Source organism: Lycium barbarum, chromosome 11, assembly GCF_019175385.1.
Source record: "Lycium barbarum isolate Lr01 chromosome 11, ASM1917538v2, whole genome shotgun sequence".
Classification (NCBI taxonomy): Eukaryota; Viridiplantae; Streptophyta; class Magnoliopsida; order Solanales; family Solanaceae; genus Lycium; species Lycium barbarum.
In genome coordinates, this window is record NC_083347.1 from 11,622,619 (window position 1) to 11,634,642 (window position 12,024).

General features: G+C 38.7%; 1 long non-coding RNA gene across 13 annotated transcripts; it reads right to left on the reverse strand.

The window, feature by feature from the left end:
- Positions 1–539: 539 nt before the first annotated feature.
- Positions 540–11,803, reverse strand: LOC132616888 (uncharacterized). 13 transcript variants are annotated; one of them, XR_009573466.1, is made up of 3 exons: positions 11,193–11,803; positions 1,363–10,636; positions 540–1,214 (listed from the first exon to the last, which is right to left on the reverse strand). It is a non-coding gene; the product is annotated as an uncharacterized LOC132616888 (long non-coding RNA). The 13 variants fall into 13 exon arrangements; XR_009573464.1 differs by having other exon boundaries at positions 11,115–11,803; XR_009573458.1 differs by having other exon boundaries at positions 1,363–10,153; positions 10,252–11,803.
- Positions 11,804–12,024: the final 221 nt, after the last annotated feature.

Below are 12,024 nucleotides of genomic sequence, written 5' to 3' on the forward strand. Positions count from 1 at the left end.
TCCAAACTCTGGTTTGGACTGGATGATGTTGCAAATGACTACAAGTTGGCTTAGGTTGTGCTCATGCAGTAAGGCGGCAAACTACTACCTACGCAATGAATAACAGCTATATATGATTTAGTTTTGTCATAAGTGCCATGGTCTCATCTTTTCTTTTCCCTTTATCAAATTTGCCCCTCAGCAAAGACTATTCATGGGCAAAGTCCCAAAAAATAAAAAAAAAATAAAAAAAAATAAAGAAAACGAAACTATACACAAATAATTAAATTATTTCTTAATCCTGTATTAAAGAAAAAAAACGATATGATACACAAATTACAAAACAGTTCATTTTAGTTTTTGATAAGTGGATTGTCAACTTGAACGGGTCAACCACCATTTAAGCCTAGACAGAACTAATAGTTTGTTTTCAGCGCCACAGAGAAAATACATTCACCAATCATCCACAGGTTCCTGGATCGTCGTTTTGTCGTTGATTTTCTTTATGGATCTTACTTTTGTCGTTGATTTTCTTTATGGTTATTAGAGAAGCCTAAAAATGATTTCTCTAAAAGAAATTCACCTATTAGGATTAGGTGTTCATGATACTTTCCACATTTATGAAATACTTCCTCCCATGAGAAGTTTACCCCATAGATCACGTTATCATCACGGAGAAACAAAACTGATCAACAAACAGCGTAAGTCCAGAGGGAGATCTGACGCTATGCACTCATTCCCAAAAGAGGAACATTTACATCGTTTTCGTCCGAACTCTAAGTGAAGGAAAGGGTTAATCCAGAGTGACATCTGACCTCCAACATATCAGACATTCAACTTTTTTCAATCCAAGATGTACAGGCAACGGCCACTTTTAGGCAGGATTTTGACACGGAAACCACCAGCCAATATTGATGAAGTACTACTGTGCTTTCTTCACCTTTAACCCCGCAAAAGCAGCAGGAAGCATAATCTTCACACACCAGTTCTTAAAGTATGTACGTAGCAGTGACATAGCAGACTAATCCACGGCATTGCTTTAAAAACCCTTTAGTTCATTGCTAGTCTTTGGTCTCTCTAACATAAGTAATTGCATATCCGGTTGAGAATATGCATATTGTTCCGAAAGCTAGCAAGAAAACACTCACCAACAGTTTTAAGTGCAGAGCAGCAGCCTAGCTCAACACTTGCCCCTCCTTTTTCCAGGCTGAGGACCAGCTGATCTGAGGCCAACACTGCACCAGTACCCAACATTTGTGATTACTGAGTGATGAAAATAAAATGAAACTCCTCTAATAATCTTAGGGCAAACATAGAAGACCTTGACTACTTAAACTACCAAGAAACTCAGAAATCAGAGGGGAGGAAGAAACTAATGACTACCTCCTCAGTATAGGCACTTGCCCTCCTCCTTTTTCCGGGCTTGGGACCGGCTGACTTGACAGGCGGAGTTACAAGGGTCACACTCAAAATATTGCACCAGTATGCCATAACTATGAATATCAAGCAACAAAAGAAAACAAAATGCAGCTCTGCCAATAATCCTCGGACAAACATAGAACACCATGGAATTACCAAGAAACTCTTGAATCAAAGGGGATTACTTCCTCCTAACAGAATCTAGGACATATTCACACTAGACAACTAGTAACTTGTTGACTGTTGTTGACTAAGCAAAGGAACCATATAGCGCAGGAAGTTATCTGCCCTGACCAGTTCTTCCTGCTTTAGCATGGACAATAAACACACATCGAACAGAAGGAGAGCAAGACACACACTCCTCAAGCCTGTGCGGCATGACTTGTTGAACACAGGTACAGCAACCAATGAGCTGAAACAATGTCCCTCATGCTCCTGTGCGGTCAGTACAGAGCAGCCATAACATTATTAAATTAGGCTTACACCGTCCCCCTAAAAGGAGGCCTCCTCGATAGAGATAAGAACATAAGCATGTGAAGCATGAGACAGAGTAACAGAGAACAGTGCTAGTTGAGAACCTTCATGTTACAAGCAGTCTCAAGGGAGCTTCAATTTGCAGGGGAAAATATCAAATATCTTCAGCCAAAGATACCAATATGAGCAGACATACTAATTTTTTCCCAGACACAAACACCAAAAACATAAATTAATCCAACTTGTTCTATTATCGCTAAGAATATCACAGTAAAATTTGCAGCAACCAAATGTTAATCCGGATACCCATAGTCTACATGAAAAAGGTAAGACAGGGAATCAAGATAGCAAATATGTCCCATCCATCCACGACAAAACCTCAAAAAAGAACCAAAAACATGATCAAGCCATGCCAATCTGACATCATGTAATCATCTGTGATCATCAGATAGCACAAGCATAAAAACACAGCTGAACCTGCCAACTCAGAAAACTCAAAAAGCTCCCAGAATCTGATCAAATATTTTCATTTTCATCCCCCACGTGGAACTATAGTTCTCTACATTGAATAATCAAAAATGTTAGCAAATATCTAATCTACATCCCATAATGCACAAAAAAAATCAACTTGAAACCCCATAAAAGGCCAAATAGATGAGCTATGAGCAGAAAGGCAGAGAAGAACTCTGAGACATAAAAGCATTTCCAGCATGTCTGAACAAGCTAACATGACGAGACTCCCTAGCCACTTAATCACCATAAATGCAGCATCAGCAAGAGCCAATGCCAAAACTGCCTTCATTTCCTATGAACATATAACTGAAGAATCCTACCAAAATGCTATTTCACTAAAAATATATCATCACCAATGCATTACTATAATGCCAAAACCCATTGGAACAAAGTACCATATAAGGATAGAGATATCCAAACCACCACAGCTAGATTGCTGCTTAGAAACTATATTCCCTGATGCAAACTGAATTCACAACTTGTCAGAAAGGCTGAATCAACATCCCCAAATTACCATAAAAGAACAGAGATTTTCAAACCGCCACAGCTACCAAAGATTCCTGCTTAGGAACTATATTCTCTGATGGCAACTGAATTCACAACTTGTCAGGGCACCAACCACCAGAAAACAAGAAAGATCAGATCAAAAAGTTATGAAATTGTGTGTTTGTATGACGGAAGCCTTTCCCTATGTAAAGTAAGTAAACGTTTGGACATAAAAAAATTGAAAAAAAGTTGCAGGACTTGTGTTGTGTTTGGACAGGCATTTAACTTGAAAAACAGTTGAAATTTTGGTAGTGGAAAAAATAAATCACTTGACAAATTAGTCAAAACCACATATGTCATAAGCATATCAATACTTCAAACAACTAGAAATGTTGGACCTTTTTCAGTTGGATTTCCCTGCCGCGGATATGTCAACCTTGATGAGCGACCTACTATCTGTAGCAAAATAGAATGGCTTGCTACTTCTAATCAGAAAAGGAATATTTGAGTATAGCAAAGGAGAAAGAAGAAGTTTCTCACATCCTTATAATGATCTACTGCATAATAATACATCATAACCTAAACCAAAAAGCACTGAACAAACTCCCCCTTGAGAAGAGCTAAGGCTTGTTCCCTCCTTAGTAGCTGAAATAAACCTGCTGCCAGAAGCAAACACAATAAAGGTAAGGCAGACACTATTGCCTGCAATTTGCGAGGACATAGATAAAAACATGCAGCAACTGCAAGAAACAGCTTCAAATCCTTTCGTGTAATGCAGCTTCCAACCATCCATGCAAGAATGCACTTAGAAAGATATATGCGCACCAGAAAGCACCAAGGGAATCAAGGAAAAAGAAGATTTGACGGAAATAAACAGAGATTCCCAACTAATGAACCTTAGACCCAACAACTGTTGCACAATGGTACTGATCATACCTACAGCCAGGTTAATCGGCCCTGCTCATTATGGAGAAGGAAAAACTAACTGCTCACAATGGAATGCCCCACCAATAAACACACTTCCATAACAGTTCGCCCACTTCATAAATTGAACTAGTTGATTTCTCGGATATAATAACATTACAAATCTCAAGACCCTATTATACCACGTGATATTTGCTAGCATATGCTCATTTGCATATAGCTCTCATCCAACTCGGGCCAACAAGCTATAACATAACCAGACATGAACACAAGGCCCACAGAAGCAGTCCTCAGACTCATTAATCAGATGAGCACACAACATAAATAAACAAAGATCCAATCCTAATTCCCCAGCCAAAATGTCTAGAAAACTGACAAACAAGAGAAAGGCAAAGTAGCATCACCCCACGAATCAGAGCAGCTCAGTCGAACATTATTACTCCTGCACGGTCCAGGCAACTACACAATCAGGAACAAAGAAATTTATCGTCATTTTGAAACACAATAACAGCCCGAGCTTCCATGTAAAAACAAACAAGGAAGCCATCTTAAGATATAAGCTCCTGAGACTGCAAGCACTTAAAGCAAGGCTCAGTTAATCCAAAGTCCGAACAAGCCCTGTCCTACATTTGAAATAATCGCACATAATGAGACCACAGAGAGCATCACCATCACCCTTACTCTAGAACAAAAATATGTCCGCGCGGACCAGAACAACTCTCTACATTGGATTAAAGAGCAGAAGCATCAAAACAAATATAACAGCAGCTCATAAAAGTCAATTCTACGGCCAGGGCACTCAATACGAACAAAGGTTCTCTTTTTTCTAGGGACAAACATCCAAGAAAAGCCACTACCCAAAATATAGCTAAGCAGAATCAGCAACAAAAGAAAAGAATTCAAAAACCGAAATGCCACCGAAGAATCCATAAGAACTCAGACCACACCTAAATTTCATTATGCAGAAAGAGAGCTAAAGGTAAAAGATCAAGAGAATTTTATAAGATTTAAAGAAAGACACGGAATCAGGTGCAACAATAGCTCCACTATCTTGTTAAAATCCCACCAAAGACATCACTATCTCAAATCAAAATAAGAGATCATTCAAGTTTTGGTCGTAGTCAGAAACAAATCCATGATCGGAGCAGGGATTCCATATGAGATCACGATGTTAAGAATGATCATCAAGCAAATAATCACTTGACTCAACCTTCCCCCCAAATAGAACACTTGAAACTCCCAAACCCTGAATTCATCCTTGAATCTCCCCTTCCAAAAGGGCAAGCTAGACCAGCTGATTGAATGACTACAAACTGGGTAATGCATATCCTGCAAGGAGAGAGAAAAACATAACAGGGAAATCTCGGTAGGAGGAAGAAATGGTGAACTCAAGACATGGCGCAACTATGGATACTGCAGTTTGCACAACCTTATCAACCAGAAAATCATCAAACGTAAAGAGACCAAAGAGAGAAACCTTTTATCCTAGAAGCTGACAAGATCTGACCATAATGGGAGCACAGTTGCCCCCTATGATGCCATCTAGGATATTATAACATAAAGAGACCAAAGAGAGAATCGCCCAATTTTGTAGTTGCTGACAAGATCTACACCATAATGGAGAACCAAAAGCACCTTGAAAGAACAGACTCGTTATAACCGAAGACAAACTGCAGTAACAAACTTCATTAGACTCACGTGTGATCTATTCATCAAAAATAAGCCGTGATAAACAACAGAAAGACTAAAAGTAGGAGGTGCATAATCACATCTAACTTCAGCAACTACAAAGTCATAAAAGCTCAAATGAACTTGAAGAGAACTCTGGAGGAAAGTAAAGCAGCACATACGATTGGAACACAATTGGGATACCTCCAAACAAATCAGTCTTGGGGGAAGCTCCAATAAATCTTGAACCTCTGGACTCATTGAAAGATTCCATTATAGCAGAGCACAAGAAATCCACACCAAATAAAACAGACAAGAACAACTGCATTCGAAATTCGAGACACCCACCCATGCATCCATAACAACTCAGACACATCAGGGTAGAAAAACCCATAGGAGAGAGAAATAGTAAAATCAATCTTGGTAGATTTTAAAAAAAAAAAAAAAAAAAGACGGCTAAGCAGATCCAAACCAAAGATCCGGTGCATTGCTCAAATTTCCAAAACATAATACTTCCCCAAATCATAACAACCAGAGAACATATGAACTAAATTTACCACAAGAGGTCTGAATCATCATCCGGACGGACCCCAACAAGAAATCCAAATGGGATCAAGCCGTGCCAAATTTCATATCTTCACCAAGCATATCTACAGTTATCAAGCAGAACAGAAATAATCACAAATCACATCCATGACGGACCCCAAAAAGAAGTCCAAATGCGAGTAAGCCGTGCCCAATTCACATCCATGACGGACCCCAAAAAGAAGTCCAAATGCGAGTAAACCAAAGATCCGGTGCATTGCTCAAATTTCCAAAACATAATACTTCCCCAAATCATAACAACCAGAGAACATATGAACTAAATTTACCACAAGAGGTCTGAATCATCATCCGGACGGACCCCAACAAGAAATCCAAATGGGATCAAGCCGTGCCAAATTTCATATCTTCACCAAGCATATCTACAGTTATCAAGCAGAACAGAAATAATCACAAATCACATCCATGACGGACCCCAAAAAGAAGTCCAAATGCGAGTAAGCCGTGCCCAATTCCATACCTTCACCAATCATATCTATAATTATCAAGCAGAACAGAAATAATCACAAGACTAGACCAAAATTAACACTTATTCACTTCCAACCACCTGAGTAAGTCTCCTGTTCCCAAACGATTCCACTAAACCAACTGATCAATTGCAAATGTGTAACTCATATCCTAAGTTGCTCGGACTCTCCAAAATTGTTGCCGTACCCATGTCGGATCCTCCAAAAATGCACTATTTTTGGAGGATCCGACACACACCCATCGACATTTTTGAAGAGTCCGAGCAACATTATCCCAAAATGCAGAGGAGAAATCACATCACAACCCCCTAGAAGGAAGACATAACAAACTACACACTGAAGGAAAACAAAATGTTAATCTCAGAGCCACAACCAGGGCAACCAAAGATATCCTTGCAAGTGCTACCAATTACCATCTTTAAATTGACAACCCTAAGTCATACCAACAGATGAGACTTCCAAAATTGTCAAAAACAGATAAGACTCTAAATTGTTCCTTTTTTCAAATCAGCAATTGTGACTTTCTTTGATGTATCTGCCCAGCAACACTTGAATGACGAAGAGAACATTATCACTAAGGAACAAAAAAAAAAAAGCTTAAGAAACACCCTAATAGCATATAAAAAGTGATTGTCTAGACTTTCACATAAACCACCAAACTAGAAATTGTTAACATCATGCAAATGGAACAACCTCCTCCTCACCCCTAGATGATTAAAAAAAAAAAAAAAACAGCAAAAGAATACTAGAAAAAAAGACCAAGGAAAAAGGATATTTTTGAGGGCATCGGAAACCAAAAAGAGAGTAAGTACAGCTACTGAAGTGGAAAATCTCGAGAGTTAACGAAGTTGACAAAAAAATATCATGCACACAAGAAAATAGGAAAAACTTCAACAATCAACCAGAAGGGCCCACCAAATCAAGACTAGTATCATCGCATATTTAAATTCCCCCTGCAAACACCAAGAATAAAGTCCAATAGCCCAACCCAGGTGTGGAATCAAACACACAGAAAACCCACCACCCTCTCTCCTTCCAACTGACAGGATCTGTAATTATGTATGATAATCTGTGAACTTGTAACCTAAGTTGCTCGGACTCTCCAAAAATGCTGCCGCACCCGTGTCGGATCCTCCAAAAATACACTACTTTTGGAGGATCCGACACGCACTCATCGATATTTTTGAAGAGTCCGAGTAACATAGCTTGTAACTAGAGGTGCATTATCCACATCCAATAACATCCACTCAACTTTCCATGTGTTTTACTCGTAGCTTAAAATCAATCTAAGAGTGATAGACAAAGGAACACAAGCAAAAGTAGCAGTACCACAATCTCACGGATTAAAGCAGCTCAATTAGACATTAGCAATCCTCCGCAGTCACCCACAACTTCATGCATGGGGATCAAAGAACATAAGCATCTCGACAAAATAAGAGCAGCTCATACTTTTGTTTAACCAAAAAACAAAAAGTGGGAAACCATCTTTACATATAAGTTTCTTCGACTGCAAGCACAGAAATCAAGCCTCAGTAATGAGTGCGTAATTCGGTGAAACCCCGTCTCACCCTAAAAAATAATCAGATATGAAGAGCAAGACAGAGAGAGGGAGAGAACCACCCTATTCTAGAAGCTGATAATCTGCATGACAGGAGCACCAAACGACCTTGAAAGAACAGTGCTGAGAGCCTCGCAACTGAAGACAAAATTCAATATGTAATTTTACTACCACAGTGATCACTGCCCTATTCCACTCCTTCAAGAAAATCAATCATTGATAAACAAAAGAAAAAACAAAGTAGAAATGCTTATCGTGTTCATCCGGGAAGCAAAATTCAATATTATTATGTTTGCAGATTCCAGAACGATAAATGCACCAATTGAAATTCGAAGAGCTTCTGGAATCGGATAACCACAGACCGCACTATTAATATAAGAATTAAAAGCGCCCAAGTAAGCAACCTCAAATTACAATAAGGCTGGGTAAAGCTTCAACATCTAGAGAATATTCAATCTGATGTGAAGACTTGCAGAGAGGTTTTATTCCCACTACAGCAAATAAAAGCAAAGAATAACAGATTTTTCTTGCTTAGCCCCATCCTCTACACATAAGAGAACAGACTTGCCTTGCTTCCTCTTCCTCTAGATGCTTATAATGAAAATGCTTACTTCATCAAGAATACTCGCTTTACCCATCCATCTAAATCCAAGATGCCACCTGCAATGCCATAAAACCTCGAACCGCACCTAGTTAAGAAAATCCAGGGCGAGAACAAAAAAAAAAAAAAAAAAAAAAAAAAAAAAAATCAGCCAAGCCAATCACTCAACGGGCTTACTAGAACTTCCCAAAAGAGTGCACCATTGAAAATTACAACAAGATATCAGATGAATTGAAAATATGCAAGATCTCCAATTCCCCAACCATGGTAATTCATCGAAATAGAAATCACAGACATGATGAAGCTGTACCAATACTGTTGCACACAATTCCACGACCATCAAGGCACAAAAATGATCGCATGACTCTGTCACACACTAACATCTATTTCCATCAAAACACGCAGAAATAATCACGACTCAACCCTCTTACAAAGAGGAACACATTCGAAGAACCTGGAGGCATCGTTGAATCTTCTAATCCAGACGGATCCACTACAGCAACAGATTGAACATAATAATCAGTGACCACATAATAAACTAGACATCTGAAAAAAATGAGAATACAGTTAGTGAAGCTAGACCTGAAAGTGGGTTATCCCTGGGAAAGAGGTCAGCCTTAAGTTCTAACTCAAAACTACAACTAGACAACAACTACCAGTAGAGGAACTGAATGGGCAAGAAGACGTGCTAATAGGAGGAAAAGGTGCTATCCCAATAGGTTCCGGATCGAGCAATAAGTGAAGGAGCTTCACCAATCCCAATTCCCCCTCAAGTTTTCCCTGCTAGAACCAACTCGACATCGACAACCCTAACTCACACCAAGACATGATGACTTCAACATTAATTTTTGGCCTCAATCAGTAAGATTTTTTTTTGGTTAATGTAATGCCCAGCAACAAGCAAACTTGCAGATGAAGAAGCAGACACTGCAGAGGAACAGAAAGACTAAACCAAAAACACCCTAATCATATCTTAAGCAATTAAGTGATAATCTTCGCCAACATAGACCATCAAAAAAGAAGTGGTTAACTCATTATGCAAATGGAACAACCACTACACTGCAAGAATATAGTGGAAAAAAGAAATCAGGAAAACAATTTCATGGTCAGGTAAGAAATAGGAAGTTGAAAAAAGTTGTCAGTAGAGAGAATTCAATTGAAAACCCCAAAACAATCAGCAAGTTGACAATATAAACATGATGCAAATGACAAAAAGAAAAAACCTGATGAATCAACCACAAGGCCCTACCAAAACAGGAAATGCACCGTCACAAATTTTACTTTCTGCAACTGCAAGCACAGAAGTAAGGACTCAATTACCTCATCTTACCCCCCACGAAATCATCATCAAACATATAAAAGACACGAGAGGGAGAGTCCCTGTGTTTCCTTTCAGGAGACAAGATTTGCACAACTGGATGCGAATTACCATTACCAATCATCCAACGTTCATCATGCACCCTACTCCTTAATAAAAAAAAAAAATCAGTGTGATAAAGAGTCGGCGAGAAAAGGAAAAGAAGAAGCACGAGCATCAATTTAGCAATCCAGAACAGCACCTCAGTTGTGATTGAAGAGCATAAGCACCAAAATAACAGCAGCTCATACTTTTGGAGTAACAACAGTCCAAAGGATTGAATGTAAGCGAAGGTTCTGGATTATCCAGGAGATGAACATCTAAAACAAGCCTCTAATCCCAGTATACCAAATAAACTAAGAACCATCTGCACCAAAGAAAAGAAACTCGCACCCGTTTCACCTTAAATCCAACGAGTGCATCCATAACAACTCAGACTGTACCTTAGTGGAAAACAGAGGGAGAGAACAATAGACAAAAGAACAACAAAAGATCGTTCAATTAAAACGAAGACGAGGAATCAGGTCCAAACCAAATGCTCACTGGCCTACTGAAATCCAGAAGAAGGTCCTCTACATGACGTACACCTTGAAACACGAATCGAAACATGATTAAACTGTGACCAGTCCTAATACATTGACTAATCACCTATGATCATCAAGAAGAAATACTCAAGACTCAAAACCCGAACATATTACCCGTCCAACAAGTTGAACAATAGCAAAGGATAATAATGTGCATAAAAGATCAAGGTCAACCCCATGGAAAGGTTTGTTTTTATAAGAAGCCCCAACAAGAAGAAGAATAAGGAACTAGACATGCGAATAGAACAATGATGATAACCAAAGGAAAAGAAGAATTGTTCGAGCAAGTATGGTGCAAAAAACTAACTTGACGTCAAGACCAAAACCTAACTTGTCAGATTTTTTATTTCTTAACAATTAAGAGCTAGCCCAACAGCAACCAATGGAGAAACCCCCTATACTTTTTTATGCTAAAATTATACAAGAAAAATAAGGAAACAATTCTGAGATCAGATAAAAGATAGGATATTGAAACAATTACCCGTAGAGATAATTTAAATTTAGAATCACAACAATCAATGAAGCTGACCAAAATGTGATGCATAAGAGAACAGACAACCTCGTCCAAGGTCCAACAATGCACTGTACCAACTTTCCATATTTAATTCAATCAATCAACAAATGCCCGGTTACCATTGCCAAGTCCTCAGACACGAGAAAATCCCCTCTTCCTCTCAAGCTGACAAATCTCCATCATAAAAGTGATGAAGCCTTATAATTGGGAACCAATTTTCCATATTTAATTCTATCCCAAGTTTCACTCCTTACTCAAAGAAACGTCAAGCATGGCGTGATGAACAAAAGAAAACTAAGCAAAGAGCAGCCCTTAGGTCTAGGCCAGTCCTTAGTTAGAACAAAATAATAGCCACATATACTATCTCCACATAATGGTCATACGACAGCCCTCCATATAAGCGAATTATGAGTCTTTCAATTACCAACAGTCCCAAGAAAGTCTTTCTACAGATAGAAGGCTTTTGATTCTTCTAGCATACAAGCATCAAAACAAGTTCAACTAACCCAATATGACACGTACAGAGAGCAAAACAAACTCTGCAGCCAAAGAAAACTGACCAAGCTCTGAGACGCATACAGAAAATACCAATTGATTGCAAACCGCCAAACCCGAATGATAGAAACATAACGTAAAATCGCAACGTTGTTAATTATTATTTTATTTATAGAGGGGCGTTGGGTTTAAATGAATGGCTGTGATTAAATGTCGGTTATGAGCACATGGATTTGGACCAATATAACACTGCGCGTTTTAAAAGGCGGTTAATATTTGACTTGGTCGGTGACTGGATATTATTTTTCCAAATTACCTCCGAACTTTAAAAAAATAATTCATTCATACCTTTCTTTATACTTTAGGATCAATTATACCCTTA